The sequence below is a fragment of the Macrotis lagotis genome, chromosome 4 (assembly GCF_037893015.1).
Source record: "Macrotis lagotis isolate mMagLag1 chromosome 4, bilby.v1.9.chrom.fasta, whole genome shotgun sequence".
Lineage (NCBI taxonomy): Eukaryota > Metazoa > Chordata > Mammalia > Peramelemorphia > Peramelidae > Macrotis > Macrotis lagotis.
In genome coordinates, this window is record NC_133661.1 from 249,321,838 (window position 1) to 249,344,618 (window position 22,781).

Below are 22,781 nucleotides of genomic sequence, written 5' to 3' on the forward strand. Positions count from 1 at the left end.
ATCAGCAGTGGTGAAGAATCGCATCAAGATTTTTTTTTAGGTTTTTGCAGGGTAAATGGGGTTAAGTGGCTTGCCCAAGGCCACACAGCTAGGTAATTATGAAGTGTCTGAGACCGGATTTGAACCCAGGTACTCCTGACTCCAGGCCCGGTGCTTTATCACTGCGCCACTTAGCCCGCCCCTCCTCTCATTTTTAAACAAGAATTTCCCATCATTTTTAAAACACATATCTGAAGAAGAGTCCTTCGATTCTCTTATGTCTATTCTCTCTAGTACTCCATCATATAATCATTGAAGCTGAAAAAGCCCTGAAATGTCATCAAATCCAACCCCTATCTTCAAGTAGAAAAGCCTAGAGAACTAATTTTTTTTGGGGGGGGGAAGGGGGTAAATTAATTTTGTTACTATCTTTAGTTTTGAAATCAACCTCATTTCCAAATATATCCTTCCCTATCCCCCCTTTCCTGAAACTCACCACCTTTAACAAAGAGAGAGAGAAGGCAAAAAGCAAGAATTCTCACAGCAGCTTTTTCTTCCAGAATCTATCACTTTTCAGAGCCTAGGCTATAATGGATACTTGATCTCAAAAAAAAAAATAGTTCTCATCATTGCTGCCAAGATTTTCAGGGCACAGAGTAGGCCCAACTAAGTAGTACCCACAGACTTATCTATTTGTTTAATCTTGACTTCTTGTTAACCAAGGGCAGGGTTTCCATCAGAAGTCTTCTTCTAGAAGTCTTTGTCTGACCTGAGGTTAAAAATTCCTTGTGGTTCACTGTTTGGATACCAAAGTATATAGCCTGTCAACATTAGCATTAGAGATTGTCCTTCTGTCAACCTGCATGTTTTGATGGCCTCTCAGTGTTCTCGAATCCCAGATTCTTTTGGTCATCCCTATAAACGGATGGGAGGAGGGAAAAAGCACTGGAACAAAAACAACTGGGGGGGGGGCAAGTGTTCCTTCCACCTGGCTGCCTTCCTGCTTTTAAACTTTTTACACTTTAGTACAACTTGCTAGAGATTATTTTTTGTTGGAATAGCTTAGGGTCATTTCCATACTATGTCAGGGCATCACAGTAAGACTTTAATGAAGGTAGAAGTCTATCTATTTGCTTTGTTTCATTTTGCAAGCCAATGGGGTTAAGTGACTTGCCCAAGGTCACACAGCTAGGTAATTATTAAGTGTCTGAGACCAGATTTGAACTCAGGTCCTCCTGACTCCAGGGCCAGTACTTTATCCACTGCACCACCTGAGTTCTATCTATTAAAAATGAAAGTTCATTTTTATTATAGAGTCACATTTCTGTATTATGTGATGTGAATATAGTTTTACTTTCAAGCCTAGACTCTTATTGAAGACAGGAATAAAGCAACATCTAGCATGATTTAATAAAAAAAAATATCTGAAATTTACAAAGCATCCACCACACATTATCATAACTGATCTTCATGACAACACAATGATAGCACTATTGATATTATTGTCCACATTTTACAGCTGAAGAAACTGAAGCAGAGAGTGTTTAAGTGATCTACTAGGCTATCTGTCAGAATTTTACTTTTGTTTGTTTCATTTTTGAGACTGGGTCTCTTTTTCTCTCCAAGGCTGAAATTGTACCAGCCTCTCACAGTCTAATACCAATATTGCCTAACTTGGAAGCTTGAATCTACCCAGTTGTTTTGACCTGGTCTAGTGGCCCTCCATTCCTAAGGGCTCATTGTATTTGCTGTAGACTTTGTCTTTAGTCCCATTGAAGTTCAAGTGATCCACCATGAGGCAGGATTTTCAAACAGGGTCTTCCTTTTATCAAGCTTTATATTCCATTCGCTACATACACCACTATGTTCCTTCAACATTTAAAAGTAGAAATCTTCATTATTTTTTTAAAACTCAAGTGGAAATCTTATTTGCTTTTACTTATTGGTCCTTATTGGTCCTATATTTTCCTGTTGTTGCTAAACTTCTGTGGCATTTGAATTAAAGTTAACATGCAAAATCGAACTGTTGGTTCAAAAGGCTTTCTCAGGGGATGGGAAATGTTAAGTGAAGTCAGTATTTTTTAGCTTTGTGTTGCTACATTAAGTGAAAGGCTGCTATCCTCACCTCCTACGTAAATGTCTCTGCGCACAGTCTGCACACAATATGCAGAAGTATTTATTTATTTAGGGAAGTGTGGTCTGGTGGTAAAGGGCTGTGGTCTAAGCACGAGACCTGCAGTTAGAAAGCCTCCTTCTGCAGCCTTGGGAGAGTTACTTCTCATCAAGTCAAATGACTTTTCATCCTCACAAACCCAATCTGTAGAATGGTGACAGTGATGATAAATCTACCTGGGTCGCCCAAATAAATAATGTTCAATTCTTCATGACCCCGTTTGGGGTTTTCTTGGCAAAGATACTGGAGTGGTTTCTATTTCCTTTTCCAAGTCATTTTACAAATGAGGAAACTGAGACAAATAAAGTTAAGAGAGACTCACCCAGGAACACAGAGCTAGTAAATGTCTGAGGCTGGATTTGAACTCAGGATATAGAGTCTTCTTTACTCCAGGCTTGCCACTCTATCCACTGACCAAAACAGTCCCTGGCCTCAGGAAGCTAATCCTCATAGAGTAAAAGAACATACAAACAACTATGTATAAACAATGTACATATCAATCAATTGACAAACATATATTAATCACCTACTATGTGACAGCCACTGTATTAAGTTATATGGATACAAAAAGAGGCAAAAGACAGTTCCTGCCCTCAAGGAGTTTATAATCAAATGGATTTACAGGATATATTGAAGTAAACAGTAAAAATTATAGATAATCTATGAGGGAAGGAAATAAAACGAATAATAACATTGATATAACATTTCAAAATTTTTTCTGAGGATGAAGAAGCCAAAAAGAATACTGGATTTGGAGTAAGAAGAACTACCACACATTCAAATCCCCAGCTTCATTACTATGGCCTAAGACAAAGCAGGCCTTTGGACCTCTGTTTCCTTATCTGTGAAAAGAGGGTATTGGACTTGATGACCCCTAAAATTTCTTCCAGCTTTAAATGTTTCTATCATTCAAAGGGTGTCTCTGTGTGTGTGTGTGTGTGTGTGTGTGTGTGTGTGTGTGTGTGTGTGTATGTATGTAGCTAAAAAATGGGAACTATAAAGTAGCAAGAAGTTTGGACTACTTATAAGTTCAACCCATAATCAAAAAAGAAAATCTCTAGTAGTAATTGAGAAAGGATAAAGCAAATGCCTGTTAATGAGACAAATGAGGAAGAGAGTCAGCCCCTATCTATGAAAGCTATATTGTCTATCTCAAGATGACTATTTGTTACCACACTATAACTTACCCAGGCTAAATGCCAAGAGATGGCAAACAGAATTAGCTATACCCAGTTATTGCCTTCCACACATGCACTAGGACAATGGAGGTCATGGGGCAAACTTACTCATCTGGTGGCTCAGAGGGAGAACACAAGGATAGTCCATGCCTTAAAATACTCTTTTCATAGAATTCCCTCCCCCTCAGATTAATTAAGGCTGAGGATTTGGCCACTTTGGGCACAAATGTGTTTTCATTCATTCTGAACCACTCTTGGCACCAGGACAAGAGATGATGATTCAATTGGATTCTTCTCCTTCTGCTTATGTAGTCCTTTTAATGAAGCTTTATATGGCCCTTGGAATATACTCCAGCTGGCTCTAAAGATGCCAGAGTGCTGTTTCTGTTGCTAAGACTTATAAATTTCACCCTGGGTGTCACAACATCTTGCAACGTAACTGGCAGGATTGAACAAGAATCTTGTCAGTCAAGCCTAACCTTGCTGACCTATATTTCATATTATGATGAAAAAAGCCATGAACAGGTAGCCTGCTGACAATGGCTTATCCTGGTGTGATGTTTTATGACTCTAGTGGATTTTTCTATCAGAATTAAAAAAAAATTCTACCCATGTCACTAAACCTAGAGGATAATAACACCCTTACTGAGATACCACAACTTTGGAACTCTCTGACAGCATGAAAATCCTTTCATAATCATCCTGGGCAGGGCAGGGGATGGATGGATCATGGCTGGTCATATTACATACTCTAGGGTGGTAGGTGTTTTAAGTGTCATACACTGACTGCTTACTTAACGTAACAGAAAATTTTTAAAATAATAAATGAAATTGCTTTGCTTTTTTTTCTAATGTAGAAAAATCCCTACAAAAAGCATAGTGTCATAGATGATAGCTCAGTCCTTAGAGAGTGAGAAAGATACCTTTTTTGTTTCAATTCAGGTGGAGCCTGGATGAGCCTGATTATGGATATGTATAATAGAGGAACTCTTCTCCCCTTCAGATCATGTGTAGGAATCCTATGAGTGTTTCCTGCAGATTTACTTCAAGGTGATAAAAATTCTTTTAATTGGTTATTGGGCCAGCATGAAGCATGCATGTAAAAGTAGGTTCAAGTAAACAATCCTTAATTCTCTCTCCTTGAAGTTTCTGAGTGAAGATGTCTATGTGCTGATACTAGGGTTTAGGGCAGGAGGATGGGGGAAATTGTTCTCTCTCAGCTAGTATGTGCTCATGATGCTATTTTTTGGTCTCTTTTTTATTTATCCTTTCCTGATCTTACAAATGACTGTCTTGGGCTGAAAGCATCCAACTGTCCAAGAAGATCAAGAATTAGAGTAAAGCTATCCAAGATCTCACCAGCTTCAGAATCTGGGGGACTCATGGTAGTAGTAGCTGAGTCCAATAAGAAAGAGCCAATATAACATCGAGGAGAAATCTGTTTGACTCAATCCAACAGTCAATCTACTGAGTATCCAAGGCCTGTTGAGAAAAGGAGCAATACCATACAAGAAAGGAACTTGATGAGAACTCAAAAAAAAAAGGAAGCAAAACTCTTAGAGCCAGGAAGATCATATAAACACACCCAGGGTTGGCTGGCAGGGCAGATTTTGCATCAGTCATTTTCAATTTGAGTTCACTCTCCTCAGAGCCTGAGTACATACAGAAGGGAGTGTATTTCCAGATTCAAGGAAGAAGGATCTTCCAACCTTTATAATTATTTTTCAGTAATAATTTAGTTTTTATAAAACTAGTTGATACCAATAGGCTAAATGATATTGGGGAATTATTCTATATAGATAATCATGAATGATAGCCCTCAAGATTATCCCCTAGAACTTTGAGGAGAGGACAGTCACTCTATCTTCTGAGGACCCCCACTAGCCCTGTGATTGAAGGTTGAGGAAATATCCTAGGGGGTGCCACAATAGAAGCAAAAAAATCACAGATGTAGAATTGGAAGGGACCTTAGAGGCTGTCTAATCCAATATTCTCATTTTATAGAAGAGGAAACTGAGGCCCAGGAAAGTTGCTGACCTGCTCAGGGTCACACAGATAATAATTATCAGAGGTAGAATTTGAAACTAGATTCTCTGCTTCCAGGATCAGTTCAATCACTATAATTAAATCATCCTAATTCAAGTGTTCTGTTGTAGGAATATCATGGCATTTTGTAGTATTCTACCAATAGGATGGAGCTCTTTTCTCAGAGTTGAATTTCCAGCCTCAAGCATCACTAATACCAATAATTCATATTTATGTAGCTTATTAAGGTTCACATAGTATTTTACATGCCTGATCTCATTTGTTCTCTACAATAACTCTATAAGGTAGGTGTTATTGCTGTTGCCATTTTACAAATGAGGAAACTGAGGCTCACAGAGCAAACTTGTCCTGGATCACAGAGTTATTAAGGATTCAAGGCAGAATTTTTACTCAGGTCTTTCTGATTCCAAATTCAGTAGTGTATCCATGTTGTCACACTAGTTCACCCAGTCTCTCCCAATACACAAAGATCACATAACTAGGAAATATATTCTACAAACAAGTATCATCAGAGTTTATGTATGGTGAAGAATAGTTCAATCCAAAAAGAATTTACTAAGCATCTAGGACATGCAAGGTACTCTGCTATGCCCTAGAGATACAAAGGTGAAATGAAATACAATTTCTACCCCATGGGGCTTACATTCTTCTAGAAATAATTTTGTTCTTTTTTCATGTGAGGGATACTTGGAATGACTTCTTAACTTGGTTAAAATATCTCCACTGTCCCTAAAACACAAGGTAGCTATTTAACAAGTATGCGAAATGATGCCAAAAATTTAGTAAGAGCCCTCTCTTTAGGCAGTCATTTAGAAGTTGCTAGCCAGTGGTCTGCTGGGAAATATTTAACAACCAGCTCTGGGAAAAAATATATATATATCTATAACACACTTTTAAGCTTAATTTGCATTATTAATGTTTTCTCTAAATCTAGACAATCAGCAAAATAATAAATTAAGCCTTTATCTGGAGCATTTGCTGATTTCCAAAATGTAAATATTCACATCGAAAATTTATTATTCAATTTTCTTAAGTCCAGTTCTAGTTAGCTCTAGCACACCCTTGGTAGAAACTAAGGAGTTAACATATTCTCAAAATTGAACAGATCCATTTGCCCTTATTCTGGAATTCTTCCCATCTCTTGCTAAACAACCCTGCATTTCAGTTTCAATTTCTAGTTACTAGATTGCATAATGATTCTGATCAGGAAGAGAAGGAATTTCAACCAGGATATCTTCCATGATTCATTCTTTTTATAATTCATTGAGGAAATTAATTACCTATAATGACAATTTTCTATTAAGAGAAAAAATTATCATATGAAATTAATATTCTCACTGATCTTTTCTGTTTAATAGTGTTGGTCACCTAGTTGATGTTTAATCAGCATTTACTGATTGAATCTATAAATCAATCAATCATTATAAATATAAATCAATCAATATAAATGAATTAATACATTAAATATGAATCAACCAATCTCGCCACAAGAGATAAAAAAAATGCTACATTTAGAACTTTTTTTCCTTTTGAAGGTTCTACTTTCCAGTCAAACTAGATTCCTAACTATTCTTCATCTAATCCTATGATGGCTATCTCCAAGTTTTCTCAGATCATAAACTGCAATATTCTCTTTTGAATGAGACATTTCTTTTCTTTTGGGTTTCAGTTTGGCTCCAAATGAATCCTTCCCTGATCTTTCCTCAGTAAATGTTTCTTACCTCAGATTTTTGTAGAATACGTTGTCTAAATCTTACTTCTGCTTTAAACACTCTACCCTTTATCATTACGGAATGATACAATGGAAAGAACACTGGGTTTGGAGTCAGGGGACTTGGCTTAGAATACTGGAATACCTATCTCCTAGTGTTGTTATGAGGATCAGTAGTAGAGTGTCTAGTATGTTACAGTGAGTACTTGATAAATTCTTGCTTCCTTCCTTCATCTCTGAACTTTAATTTCCCCATCTGCATGTAGTCCTCTTTGCCAAGGACATATACAGTTGGGAACAAAAGTTCTACTATATGAGATGAAAATTTATGTCTTTTATGCCTCTCCTCCTGAGAGGGACTTGAAGCTGGGGAAGGGAGAGGCAGGGAGATTGGCAAAACATTCCATCAGGATCAAGAAGTGAGTAAATTTATACCACGTTTCTCCATAATACAAGGGTAACAGTGGAGAGGAGGTGAGAGGGACATGACACCAAGACTGCTACTGCCATATCCGTATAGGATTGGGAAGAAAGAGGCTGAGCCCACTGGACTCAGTTTGACTGGAGTTGGTAAAACAATAGCAAGAAGTAAGGGTATAGATACTGAGGAATCAAGGTAGAAAGGGGAAGTTGGCTGCATGAAGTGTAAATGAACTCTGTAACCATCAACCACCAAGGGCAGGTGGGACAGCTAAATGAGGTTCCAGAGAGAGGCAAGTTCAATCAGTAAGAGAAGATGTATAAGGAAAATGTCTCTCCCCTCCCTCCCTCTTCCTGTCCCAGAGTCAATATCTCATATACTTTTTCTAGTCTTTAAGCTTGTTCATAATTCCTGATTTAACTGGTACTTTAAAGCTAGCTTACTATAGATAAAATATGATTGATCATAACTTTTTTTGATTTGTGTGTTTCATTATTTGCGAAAGGAGCTAAAAAGACAGAACAGTGACTGCCTTCGTATAGGCAATACCAGCTGGGGACTTGAGACTTATATGAGAAAGAATAATATTGATTTATTAAGTTTAATAAATGTCCCAAAGTGGGTAGAGCTGGGACTTAGGGGTTTTGTTCATAGGCAGAAGCAAATCAATCAACATTGTTAGCTGTGTATCTTAATGCTTTCAAATTTTCCTTGAGCCCTTCATCCTTACCCACTCCTCTCCATAGTTACACAGACTTGAAGAGAAGTCCCAGCATAGGGATGGAGTTGAGGGTGATAAGAGAATAGAACATGCCTGATGAGTTTAGAAAAGGAATGTCTACCAGGACAATAATGCCTGCCTTCCAAGGGTGAGGAACTGAGAAGGGAGAATTCATTCTTTTCATTTTTACCTTCAAACATAAATAAAAACCTACAAATCCTCATAGACAAGATGTGAAATGAGGAAGCTGGATGAACTGGCCTTTCACATCACCTCTCTTTCTAAATCTTTGGATCCACCTTGGAATTATACTCATATGTTACTCCTCCTCCAGTATGTTGTGTCAGACACTGTGATAAACACTAGAGATAATGTTTGTCCTTCATTTTCAAAGATGACCTTGACATCAAGAAGGTGATGCCATGACAAGCGCATGAATTGAATTTGAGTGAGGGGGTGCTGTGCAAAATTACCAACCTCATCTTCTGCTCCAAAGCCACCTGGATCTAGTGTCCAGATATGAATCATGATGTAGATGGCCCTGGATGCAAGGTAATCAAGGTTAAATGATTTGCCCAAGGACCCACAGTTAGTGGTCTGAGGTCACACTTGAATTCAGGTCCTGAGTTCAGGGATAGTACTTTATCTACTTTGTCATCTGGCTGCCTTAAATACCAGAGATACAAAAAGAGGCAAGATGATCTCTGCCTTCAGAGAGCTTAGAGTCTAATAGGGAAGACAATGTAAATAAATATATACGAAGCAATCTGTATATAGGAAATAATTATTTAATAGAAGGAATTAATTGAAAGAATTAATCGAGAGAAAAAGCACTAGAATTAAGAGAGGTTAGAGGATGCTTCCAGTGGAAAGTGGGATTTTAGCTGGGCCTTAAAGGAAACCTTAAATTTAAGGAAAACTTAAAGGTCAGTAGTTGGAATACCGTAAGGAGAGAACTCCAGGCATTTAAAGAATTTTATTTTCAGCAAATCCAGAGACCTGAATTTTGTACTGACACCTTGCTGATCTCCAGGGTAAGTCAAAACTTGCCCCTCTCCCAGATGCTATTCATTCATAGATGGATGCCATTGTGGGGGCATGTTTAGTGAAACCATATTCCTAGTTTGCATATTTGTCAGCAAGATCCAGTGATGCTTTATAACAACACTGTTATCATCTCCTAGGATAACCAGATACCTTTGAATATCTTGACCATCTGCCAAAATGGGAGTGTCAGTGAGAGAGATCATGTGATTGTACTCTGTCCAGTGAATGTAGGAAGCCTTCCAATCAGATCGGCATTTTGGAATGCAGATCTGCACGCCAAGGATAACTTTCCCTTTGATGTTCATCTTTGAAACAATGCGATATGGTGGGGAAAGCACCAGGCTTGGATTCAAATTATCCAAAAGACTGTTCTTTCATGTACTAGAGTAACTCACTTCATCTCTCTCTGAAATTTGATTTCTTCATCTCTCAAATAGAGATAATACGACTCTACTTCATACAGTTGTTAAGAGGGAACAACTCTGTAAACCTTAGGGCTCTGTATCAATGTGAATCATTATTATTATCTGATTCCAGTCAAGTAATGACAATAATATGTCCAGGCCTGAACCTGGAAAGAAAATGAAGTGAACATGACATTGACTGAATTTTTTTTTAATTTTTATTTAAGGCAATGGGGTTAAGTGGCTTGCCCAAGGTCACACAGCTAGGTAATTAAGTGTCTGAGGTCAGATTTGAACTCAGGTCCTCTTGACTCCAGGGCCAGTGCTCTATTCACTATGCTACCTAGCTGCCCTCAAATTAATCACTCTGTGGACAATCTGGTGATAAGCTTCTCCAGACTCACCTGGGTTGGTATTTATTTTTTTTAATTTAATATTTATTCTCATTTTGTACAAATAATGTTCTTTATACATTAATAAAATATTCTTGTTTAAGAGTAAACAAAATATCCTCTCCCCCCTCCATAAATATAGACTTGCTTGAGCGATAAAGTAAAGGGGAGAGAAAAAAAATTAAAATAAAAAAATAATAGTAATAATTGTAGGTATGGCCAGGTGGCGCAATGGATGGAGCACCAGCCCTGGAGTCATGAGCACCTGAGCCCACATCTGGCCCCGTACACTGGGTTGGTATTTAAATAATGGACATATATTCTATTTTGCTGTACTCTTTTTTTCTTCTAAATAAGACAATGGGGTTGTGACTTGCCCAATACAGCTAGGTTAATTATTAAGTGTCTGAGTCTGGATTTGAACTCAGGTCCTCCTAACTCTAAGACCAGCAGCACCTGTCTCCCATTGACTGAAATCTAATTCTGCTATACTGATTGAAGTTAAGGAAACTGAAGGAGAACTGAAAAGAAATCCTTCATTTAACATTCAGCCAACATATATCATATTATAAACATTTATTATATCATAGCCAATAGCTATAATCATTTTATAAATGTATAAAGAACTTTAAGGATTATTGAGCACTTTGTAATGATAATAGCTATTTATGTAGTGCTTTAAAGTGCTTTATACAGATTATCCCATTTGAGTCTCACAATGACACTTTGGAATTAATCTTTGTTTCTCTATATGCTATAGGAATTCCCTGCATGGAAACTCCCTCCACAGAAATTTAACATGTGATTTAAGAGGGTATTAATCATTATTGCTGAGTTGGAGGTGATTCCAGAGATCATGTAAGTCCATCTCTCTTCTCACCCCTCACAACATAAGGAAATTGAGGCCCAGAGAAGTTATGTGACTTGTCTAAGGTCAAACAGATAATAAGTGGCAGAGCTAAGATTCTCTGATTGCAAATCCATGACTTTTGAGAGTTTTCTGGAGCACTAGGAGATTAAATGAATTGCTCATAGTAATATAGTTGGTATATGTTGAAGACAAGACTTGAGCTCTGGTCTTTTTGACCCAAGGGACAATCCTCTTATCCCACTTTACCAAAAAAGGAAACTGAGGTCTGAGGGGTCACAAAGCTAAAATGCATCAACGACATGATTTAAATCCAGGTTTTCATGAATCCACCACCTGTACATTATTCAATCTAATGCACACATAATAATATTCATCCAGGTGCTCTATGCATCCTTCTGCCAAAACAACAGAACACTTAGGTCATATCACCTAGAAGCAGTTCCAAAACAGTTATCTCATTTTTCTTTCCACTTTACTTTTGTCTTGTTTAGGTAAATGGCCACCAAAATCCATTTTAAAAAATCAATACTTACTTTCTGGTATAGATAAAATATATTTAAATTAAGTGAATCTTCAGTTTGCTTATTTTAAATTAGAAATTAAGCAAGAAAAGCCCTGAGATACTGATATGGGATTAATTTATAGACATTCTTATCAGACAGTCACACCCTGTTTGCTAGTTTTCCATTGGTGCAGAATTATGCTCCAGGGAAGAAAGGATTTTCTCAGGCTCCAAAATATTGTCTTGGGTAATAACCATCAAGAAAGTCATCTAGAGAAGTTCAGATTGATATTATACAATTAGTACAGTCCTCCATCATCTCAAATGGCACAGATGAGTCAACGATTCCTTAATGCAACAGGACAGAATGAAAGATGGTATGATACAAACCACACCTCCACATACAACTCTCCTAACATTGTTCAGTCCACAATAAGAGTATGCCAATTCCTTATCTCCCTACCCCACCACCCACAAATTGCAGATTGCAATTTTCTAATTGGTGCAGCCACATTTGAGAAATTATAAGTTGATTTTTTTCTGTTATCAACACTACTCCAAAACTATCACTCAAAAAGCATTTATTAAGTTCTTATGATGTAACAATCACCATTGTTGCAGTTCATAGGATCTTTAGATCACAGACCCAGAACTGGAAGGGGTCTTAGAGGTCCTAGAGTTGAATACCTTAAATTTATCAATGAGAAAACTGACTCAAAGAAGCTAATGACTTATCTATGGTCAGCCACACAAATAGCAAGTGACACAACTGAGTTTCCAATAGCATCTTCTAGAGTCTCATAACTTCAGAGCCAGGGTCCATCTCAACACACCAAGAGTTCCTAATACCAAAATTAATCACATGTGATCAACCTTTTCTCATATTTCAGTCCTATGATGAAAAAACATCATAAAAATTAAAATAGACATCCTCAAAAGTCAGATTCTTCAAAGTCCAGTTCATATACAGTCTCCTTTATGAAGTCTTCCTTGAGTCTCACAGGCTAGAAATAATCTCTATCTTCTCCAAGTCTTCATGTACTTTCCTTATTGCATTTTCATAACCTGACTTGTATTATAGTTAACTGTGAATGTGTCTTCTGTCAGGTGCTAACAAATAATAAGAGAGCTGTTTTGGTGGAGTATGAATTATTCCATATACTTTTTAGCTCTCAAATTAGGATTTGCATTACAGAGAATTTGGTAGTTGATTCATTTCATTTGGTCCATGTAAGATTATAGAAGGCTATTTGTAGAATAATGAATCTAATGATATACATGCCTTTGAAATTTCTCTTCCTAAAAAATGCTTCCCAAAATCTGATAATGGTTCCAGAGAAGAGATTATGAAACATCTTCCTCTTCTCAGCAGAGCTACCACGACAGAATACATGTGTTTGTGTGTATATATATATATATATATATACACAGACACATAGTATATATTATATACTATGTGTTTAGTAAATATCTATGCAGTGTAACCGCTGCATCAGATATTTTGCCAGTCTATTTTTCTAGGTCACAATGAAGGATTCTGTTTTGAAGAGAGTGAGAGTGGAGAAGGAGGAATAGCTAAAAATGTCTCTAATGTTAAAAATAGAAAGGATCAATTAAACTTTTTAAAAAAGAAAGCCATTCTATTATTTTATAACAACTTTTCTTTAAAAAGAAGACAATAGGGGACAGTTAGGTAGCCGAGTGGATAGAGCACCAGCCCTGGAGTCAGGAGGACCTGAGTTCAAATTCCACCTCAGACACTTAATAATTGCCTAGTTGTGGGCAAGTCACTCAACCCATTTCCTTAAATAAAATTTTTAAAAATTGAAGACATAAAAAAGGACAGTACAGAATTAAAATTCATGAACCATAAATTGCATACCTAAATATATTACTTTTCTGAATTTCAAAAAGACTTTGTAAGAAAAAGTCTGAGTATAACAGAGAACTCAGCCTCTGGTACTTTAGGACAATATAGAAGAATAATGAACCCACCAGTTACTTTCTCCAGTAACAACACTTCTTCTTCAGGTTCCATTTATGTCAGGAGAATGTTCAAGGAAATAGATGCTGCATGCTTAGAAGGTTCTAGCTTCACACAAACATCTCCTTCTTCAATGCTTTGCTCTTTTGACTCTACTTAAGACTATTCTGCAAGCCATACCAGTATCTGCCCACCTTATGTTCTTGTAAATATTATGTCTATGCAAAACTATGTGAACTATTTCTTCCTTAACATAACCAAATGCGTGAACAGGATGGTACAACTTACTGAAGAGAATTAGAAGGGTAGATCTTTTTTTTTTCTAATTTTTAAATGAAGTAGGAAAAAATTCAGAAACAAAAGGAATAGGTAAGGCAAAGGATAAGAAGCCTGAACTTTAAATCTATAAAGATTATTCAGGCACAACAACAAATTTATAATGGCATATTCCTAATGGTCTTTGGTGAATTCCATTGTTATGAGAATGAGAGGTTAGAGTTCAGATCTCAGGGAACAGATGATTTACATCCTAGATGGTACTAATTGTTCCATGGAGTGAAAAACAAGTGAACTTGAAACTCACAAGTCAATAAAGAAAGATAATTTCAATAATTCTGGAACAATTCCTTAGAATATGACTTACTAGACAGTTTTTTTTGTCCTTTACTCTCAAAAAAGACCTTGAAATCGGGGAGATGATGCCATGACATGCAATTGAATGGGATTTGAGTAAGGGGATACTGTTTAAAGTCACCAGCCTCACAGCCTCAATTTCTCCTCTGCAGTTCTTTTCCAGGTCACTGTTTGATTAAGGCAATGCCCATTCAGTCATTAAAGCTAGGTAAGAGAGACATGAGGAGAAGATAAGAATCAATCTGGGAGGGGAAGATCCTCAGGGTTTCTCAGAAAAGAAGACCCTCTTTAGCATAGTCCAAAAAAGAAATCAATCTGGGAGGGGAAGACTGTGGCCTCTCTGGCTACAGTTCTGCATTTGAAAAATGGAGATTCATTCAACAACTGAGTGACTACCAAGTGTAAGGTAGGTGGTGTGTAGAATACAAAAAAGAACAATTAGTTCCCTGCTCTGGAGTGGCTTACAGTATAGTAAGGAAGAGAAAGTACAAATTATAAAATATTTTATTATACTTACAATTTTTAAGTCATTTATGCACATCTCATTTGAGCCACACAACATCTCTGGGAGAGAACTAAAAGTTATTATCTCCATTTTACAGATAAGGAAACTGAGCCTTGGAGTTTCAGAATGACTTTGCAGGAATCATACAGTTTGTAACAAGTGTCAGGGTCAGGACTTGGATCCAAGACTTTAATATCTTTTCCTGAATTCACTAAGTATAATAATACAATAGCAATAAAGTGTTATGTGACTTCAGATGAAAGGGAGGACACTTCTTGAGATCATCAAGGAAGACAACAGCATTTGAAAAGGGCCTGAAAAGATGTCTTTGATGATGACAGGCAGAAATGAGGGGAAAGGTATTTCAGGAACAAAAATTAGATGAAGAAAGGTGTGGAGGTAGAAAAAATTCAGGACATTCTCAAGAGAATAATACCTGCCCTGCTTCATCAGATTGTGGCAAGTTTCAAAAGAGAAAAGGTAGAGGATGTCCTCAAAGTGTTACTGAGGGGACATCCTATACATGAAAAACATGAGGTATCATGACAATCTTTGTAACCCTAGCTTATTGAACCTTGTACATACATAGTACATACATACAATGAAGGCTTGGTTACCATGATTATCATCATCAAGCTTTAACAATTTTGTTCTCCTCAGTGAAGTCAATGGTCCTCTCCATGAATCCTGCAACTTCCTAGTTCAGCTGTCAAGGAACTATAGGAGAGAATTTGCCTTGAGTATCCATTATGCAGTTACTAATTGAATTCTATCTTGAGCTTTTATATGGTTTTTGTTACTATCCTATATGTTGGTTGTATTGAGTTCCCATGTCTTTTTTCTGTTCCTATTTAGCACTTCCACTTCTGATAAGGGAAATTATCATCAGTCAAAAGAACAAGAAGAATGGACCAAATATCACTCAAGATGCAGGTTATACCTGTTCTTCTACTACATTTTTCACCTACCTTAGACGCTAGCTGGAAGGTACAGTTAGTTGTTCCCTCCTCTGGGAGGGAACCAGTATCAGGCTTACAATCCTTTCTGTTTCAGCAGAGTCAAGCATGGGTCATTCAGTGAATCCATCCCTATGCCAAATAAGAATTAATTGGGGTAGATAGGGCATGGTGCAAGCAAAGGACAAGCCATCAGGGGGAAAACTGATATGCCTGAATAAGTTGAACTAATTCCTAGGGAATTATATCAGGTATTATATTCATGTCACCAAAAAAGCATCCTGTTGCGATTATTAATTATCCACCAATCATTCAGAAGCAGGTGAACAGCATAAGAGATCATCAGTCTGATTAGATATAAAGGAAAAAATTAGCAAGTCAGGTTAAATGAAAGAGTTAGAACTGGTAGAGGAAGGAGAAAAAAGGACCTCCATTTCCTGGAGTCTCAGCTAAAAATTCCATCATCTGCAAGAGACCTTTCCCCTCAATGTTAGTGCTTTCCCTCTACTAATTATCTCTTGTTTGATCACAGTTATTTCCATATTGTATCTCCCATTAGACCATGAGCTCCTTGAGAATAGGGACTGTCTTTTGCTTTTCTTTGTATTTACATTTAGCAGTCAGATAAATAGTAGGTGCTTAATAAATGCACATTGACTGACTGACTGTGGAGGTTATGTAAGGACAGATTTAATAAAAGACAATTCTAGTAACTTATATGTAGAAAGAGTAATTAACTCTCTGCTAGGCAAGGCCATTCCAACTTGACTTGGCCAGAAGGAAATCCATGAAGTCAGTGAAGTTTGTCTTTGGCATATTTCGACCTCCTCTTTTCTTACATCTGCCTACATTCTTTTAGTACCCTTTATCCCAAACACAATGAATCATGCTGCTCAATCTTTTACCAGTATTTAATAGAGTACCTTGACTATAGTAGTTATGTTGTTGTTGAATGAATGTATGAAAGGGAGAACAGTAGGTCTGTAATTCAGACTAAATGTTAGAACGAAATGTGGTACTCTAATCGATGTTTTCCAAGTTCATATTAATAAAAAATTAAAAAAATAAAATAATGGTTACTCTTCCAGGAATGTTTATATTTAAAATAATAATTGCATGGGGAAATAATCAAATTAATTACTAATAAGATCATTTCAGAAAATAGTGAAAAATTTTTGTTGATGGACTCCAGAGGAGCCTTCCTGAAACCCCTTAATTCACTCACAATAGGTAATCATCTGTTCTTCATATGGGTAAGACCTTGATGCTTGACTCCACTTTTGTACTCCCCTAACATTAGACTGAATTCCTGGAAAAAAGCAGTTATTGGTCAAAGAGATCATAAAAAAAGGGAAAAGACCAACATGTACAAAAATATCTATAGCAACTCTTTTTATTGTAGCAAAGAATTGCAAATTGAGGGGATGTCCAACAATTAGGGAATGGCTGAATAAATTATAGTATATGAATATGATAGAGTATTATTGTTCTGTAAGAAATCACGAATGGGTGGATTTCGGAAAAACCTGGAAAGACTCACATGAAGGGGCAGCTAGGTGGCGCAGTGAATAAAGCACAGGCCCTGGAGTCAGGAGTACCTGGGTTCAAATCTGGTCTCAGACACTTAATAATTACCTATCTGTGTGGCCTTGGGCAAGCCACTTAACACCATTTGCCTTGCAAAAACTTAAAAAGACTCACATGAACAGATTCTGGGTAAAGTAAGCAGAACCAGGTTGACATTGCAAACATTAAAAGTAACATTTTTTATGATGATCAGTTATGATGAACTTAGCTCTCATCTGTAGTACAATGATCAAAGACAATACTGAAGGACTTGTGATGGAAAATACCATCTATATGCAGAGAAAGAACTATGGTGTTTGAATGCAGAACAAAGCACGCTATTTTCCATTTTAAGATGTTTTATGTTTTATGTTTTTTTCCCCTCTCATGATTTTTTCCCTTTTTGTTCTGATTCTTCTATCACAACATTGATTACAGAAATGTTTAACATAGTTATACATATATACATATATATGTATATATATATATATATATATATATATATAACATATCAGATCATTTATTGTCAAGGAGAATGGGAAAAGGGAGAGAGGGGAAAAAATGTGGAACTCAAAACCTTACAAAAAATGAATATTGAAAACTATCTTTTCATGTAGCTGAAAAAATGAATAAATTTATTTAAAAGAGAAAGAAAAGAGTTATTGGGGGTTGATCTTATTAGTAATTAAATTCCTCTTCCAGCAGGACCCATATGCTCCAGACCTATACATATGATCCAGACTGGGTTCACCTACAGAGAATATCTAATCTCTAATCCAAGGAGACCTAGTCACAATTTTTTTTTTCATATTCTTTGGTTCTTTGACACCTTTACCTCTACTCCTAGGGTCCTGTTGATGATTTATATATAGGTTAGATTGTGGCTCATGCCTAGTATTTCCCTATAAAGGTGAGAGTAAAAAAAGTACTCAGTGGACAATTTAGATTATATAGAACAGGAATTTCTTTCCTATACACATACACAAATGCCAAAGGAGACAAAGGACTGATAGAGCACATTCATAGACTTAAAACAGGATGGTGGAACAACATAATTTTTATAACCTGTTGGCAGGCCGATACTTAATGGTAAATGCATTTTGCAGGACTGCTGATTAGGCAGTTGGTATTTCATCTCAATTCTGAAATGTCTCCCCCAGAGCCAATGTTTTTTGCTAAGTCAGGCCAGGGCCTTGGACTTCTCTTATCAATGGTTCTCTTGATACAGAAACTTCCCTTGCTAATAGACAATTCTAATCATTAGATCCAAGACCTGAGGATTTTTGGAACTCATCAGATCACATCTGAGTCTGCATACTTCCATCTCAAGGATCACTCAACAAAAGCACAAGACAAGAAAGTCAACCAGGGATGTAGGGAGTCCATGGTTCTATGTGGGTATATTTATGTGTTGGGAAGAAAATGCACTGTCCATCATCCTCAATCTGTAAAGACAGAAAGTATTATTTGCCACATGGAACTGTTGAAGATAGAGAGCAAGCTGTGAAGGAAGAACCAAGAGACCACTTGGGGTTTTCTGTGTCACATCAAGAAGATGAGTCCTTTCAGCACTAATCTACCAAAGACAAGAAGCAACTGAAAAGTTCATCAACCCCCAAAGGACCCAAGTGTTGATGGACCAGAGAAATATAATCCATATTACACTAGCATAGAGTCTTCCATATGGCAGACATGAAATGTTTACCAAATTGAAATGAATTGAATCAAATAAAGGTATCATGGTTTCTTAGATGTGGAACTAGAAGGGACCCAGAAAATCATCTAGTCCAACTTCCCCATTTTCCAGTTGAGGAAACTCAGGGCTAGAAAAATGAAGAAGCTTATCTAAAATTTAATGATGAATGAATGAATGAATAAAGGTTTCTAACAGAGGTTTCTAGAACAAAAAGTAGATATCATAATAAATTGAACATTTGGAATTTCCTAAGAACTTCAAGACTATTAGTGGTTCTTCTTATAACCATCTTATGAAAGTTCTTTAATCTGTTTTTCCCTCATTTTACAGATGAGGAAATAAGTTAGGGAAGTTAGTTGACTCAACTACTTACCAAGGCAGACAACAACAAAGCTGAAAGATGAAGTCCCCTTAGTACTGATCAGTTCTAAATTGACAAAAAATAAACTGCCCTGCAAAAATAACCCCAAAAAAACACAATCATAAACACAAACACAAATACCCCACCCCTGAAATGATACAAAGGGATAGAAAAGTATGTACTAGCTCTTACAAGATAATTTAAAAGCATATCAAGGGGCGGCTAGGTGGCGCAATGGATAGAACACCAGCCCTGGAGTCAGGAGTACCCAAGTTCAAATCCAGCCTCAGACACTTAATTACCTAGCTGTGTGACCTTGGGCAAGCCACTTAACCCTATTTGCCTTGCAAAAAAAAAAAGCACATCAATTAGTCATGCATGTGAATTCAAAAAAACCAAACTCAATTCTTGTCTTAAACAGTTAATAGTTCTGTGATCCCCGAGCAAATTAACTTCTCTGAGTCTCAGTTGGAACATCTGTAAAAGAGAAATAAATACTATCTATTGCATTTTCCTTACTGGTTAATCATTTGGTGCAAATGAAACAAAATGTCAGAATTTCAGTCTAAGAAATTTTATTAGGTAGAACAGGAGAAAAGAACTAGAAAAAGGATGCCTTCAGCTACTTTTGCTGGAAGGGTGGGAAAAGCTAAGTGCCCACTTAGTTTAAAAATCATATAAGCCCTAAACATACACACATCCTTATATGAGTTTTGTTGTTCAATGATATCATTCTATATTGACACTGTCCATGGCTGCTGATTTGTTTGTTCTTGGCAAAATACTAGAGTGGTCTTCCATTTTCTTCTTTACATGTGGCAAATAGAATCATACAAACAGTAGATGAAGTCTACTTAGTAAGTTAGTAAGCATCTAATCCTGGATTTGAGTTCAGATCTTCCTGACTCCAGGCTCAGGGAGCAGGGATTCACCATAACACTTAGCTCTGTATAGATGTGGGGGCAGGAATGGGGAAAGGGGTAGGATTTGTACATGTGCATGTTTGCACATATATCTTTATTGTATTGTGTTGTGTAGATGTGTAAAAATATGTATTTGTTCATATGTATGTTTATACAAGGGTACATGCATATGTGTGTTAATTTGTGTATATGTGTGTGCATATTAAAATTGGGCATATTAGATTAAAAAAAACTGACCTCAGAACAAGAAAGAGCCTAATTCTAGTTCTATTCTTATACATATTGCTTATGTGACCCCGGGGACAAACTATTTAACCTCTCAGTGCCTAGACAACTCAGTGCCTAGACGCTTCAGAGAAAGTGCTGATCCATATTGGTAGAGGAAATTCCTCATCTACACACACACACACATACACACACACACACACACACACACACACACACACACACACAGAAGAAGTACATACACAAGACAGCCAGGTGTTGAGGGGATAGAACCCTGAGCCTGAAGTCAGGAGGACTTTAATTTAAATCCAACCTCAGAGACTTACTAAGTGACTCTGGGCAAATTACTTCACCCTGTTTAAATCCTGTTATCAAAATATTGGAAAAAATTCATAGACTCCAGGTAAGACCTCCTGTCACCTTGTCAGGGATAGATTTACTTACCACCTTCTCTAGACCTTGCTCCTACTCTGAAGATACTCTATACAAGTCTGTCTCAGAAAGAATGGCTTGTGCTCAATCTGGTATCAGATTTATTGGCACCCATGCCCAAGTTAATTCCCATTTGTGCTGATGGATGGATCTCTTTCTTAGATAGAAATCATATTCTGTTAATGAATAATAGGAAAAAATGCACATTAATGTATCCATTCAACAGCCCACTTCTTATTGTCCTAGAAAGCTGGACCAATCATCACTACAAACCAGTAAGGGAGACTATAAGAGGTATACAGAACAAAGAGAAGCAGACTAACTCAGCTTTGTAACAACATTCTGGCTGGAACTAGGTATAGTTGATATAACCTTAGAATTGAGGAAACTGAGGCTCAGGATCTTTTAGGCTAAATGGGGAGTATCTTTTCAGGAAAGTCTATGGTGCTGACGATTTTCAGTTGAGTCTCTATAACCTTCAATAAATACCTCCAGCATTATAATTGTCTCTTGGGTAGTCAATTCCATTGACTTATAATTTGAGAACATGAATTGGCTGTTCTACCAGGTTGAAACATTCATAAATGTGTAGGAGACAAGTCAACATCCTTTAAAGGAAGAAAGAGTTCTGAATTTGAATTGGGAAGACCTAAGTTTGAAATTGCCTGTGTTATTTGTAGGGAGACAAGTTACTGAGTTTCTTCCATATTTATATTGCAAATGAGATAATGTAAAGTGTTCTGCAAACTTTCCATACTATATAAATGCCAGTCATTATTATTATTATTATTATTGCTCTAATAATTAAATCTCCTAGGACTATGAGGCTGGGGCACTGTACCCTCTTCTCCATTAAGGGGTCTATCTGCTATGGACCCACTCAAAGACTGACCAGTTCAGCCCCAACCACCTTCAAAAAAAGGGTCCAATACTTTTTTTCACATTCTGTAAATAAAAATTATATAAACCCATCCTGGCACCCCCAGGGAAGATTTTTTTAAAGTTTAGATTTTCTCTCGTTTTATATATCCCCAAAGAAGGGAGCAGAAATGTACTTAATGTACAATGTGAATCAGTTATAGGGCAGGTAATTACTTCTTTCACATGAAAGACATGCCTAAACACAGAAGTTCTCATAAATGTGCATTGATAGAAACTTAAATAAACCAAAGCAAAAACTACTGTTATACTCCCCTGGAAACTTGATACTTAAAAATATGATGATCTTGGGGGCAGCTAGGTGGCAGAGTAGATAGAGCACCAGCTCTGGAGTCAGGAGGACCCAAGTTCAAATCAAACCTCAGACACTTAATAATTGCCTAGCTGTGTAACTTTGGGCAAGTCACTAAACCCCATTGCCTTAAATAAATAAATTAAAAAAAAATATGATCTGCATTGCTCAAACAATTCCCTTCAGGTCCAAGTCTTCGGCAAGCCAGTTCAGGGGTTTGACTTCTACTTGTTGGCAGTTTGCTTTCCAATGCATCAATTCATTTTTTTTTCATTAGTCCCTTCCATCCGTTTGACCTAAAAAATCTCAAAATCTAGAATTCACAAGATTATCTCCAAGATTGGAAGGTCTATCTTATGATCACTGTTAAATCACCTAAAATTAAAGAAAGCAAACAAAGTGAAAAAGGTGGCTGGGCCCCAAACACCCATCTCATCTCTCAGAACTAAACACCAACTCTAGAAGTTGTATGGAAGCATTTGGGGAGGGGGGATAGGAAACAGAGACTCCATTCCCAAAGCTCTCAAGAGTTAAATTAACACACAGAGGAAGTCTGCTGGAAGGAAGCTGGTTCCCTATTCAATTAAATCTGGTCTCCTCTCTTGCTTCTTACTGCCTGCACCACTTCTCCCCACAAAAGCACTTTGAGAAAATGTACACTTAATACTCTTAATCGTCTTTTTAAGTCTGACTGAATGAATAATATATTGTTTTTTTGTTCCTCTTTCTGAGTAACTCAGATGTTTTGAGGCTCAGTGCCTGAAGCAATCTGTTTTGAGAAAAACATAAAGGAGGTTGATAGAATTAGAAGAAAGGGAGATGTT

General features: G+C 36.9%; 1 long non-coding RNA gene across 1 annotated transcript; it reads left to right on the plus strand.

Annotated features, from left to right (window-relative positions):
• Positions 1–8,624: 8,624 nt before the first annotated feature.
• On the plus strand, positions 8,625–19,383 carry LOC141520360 (uncharacterized). Its single transcript, XR_012477598.1, has 4 exons — positions 8,625–8,781; positions 10,833–10,930; positions 15,423–15,554; positions 18,354–19,383. It is a non-coding gene; the product is annotated as an uncharacterized LOC141520360 (long non-coding RNA).
• The last annotated feature ends 3,398 nt before the right edge of the window (positions 19,384–22,781 follow it).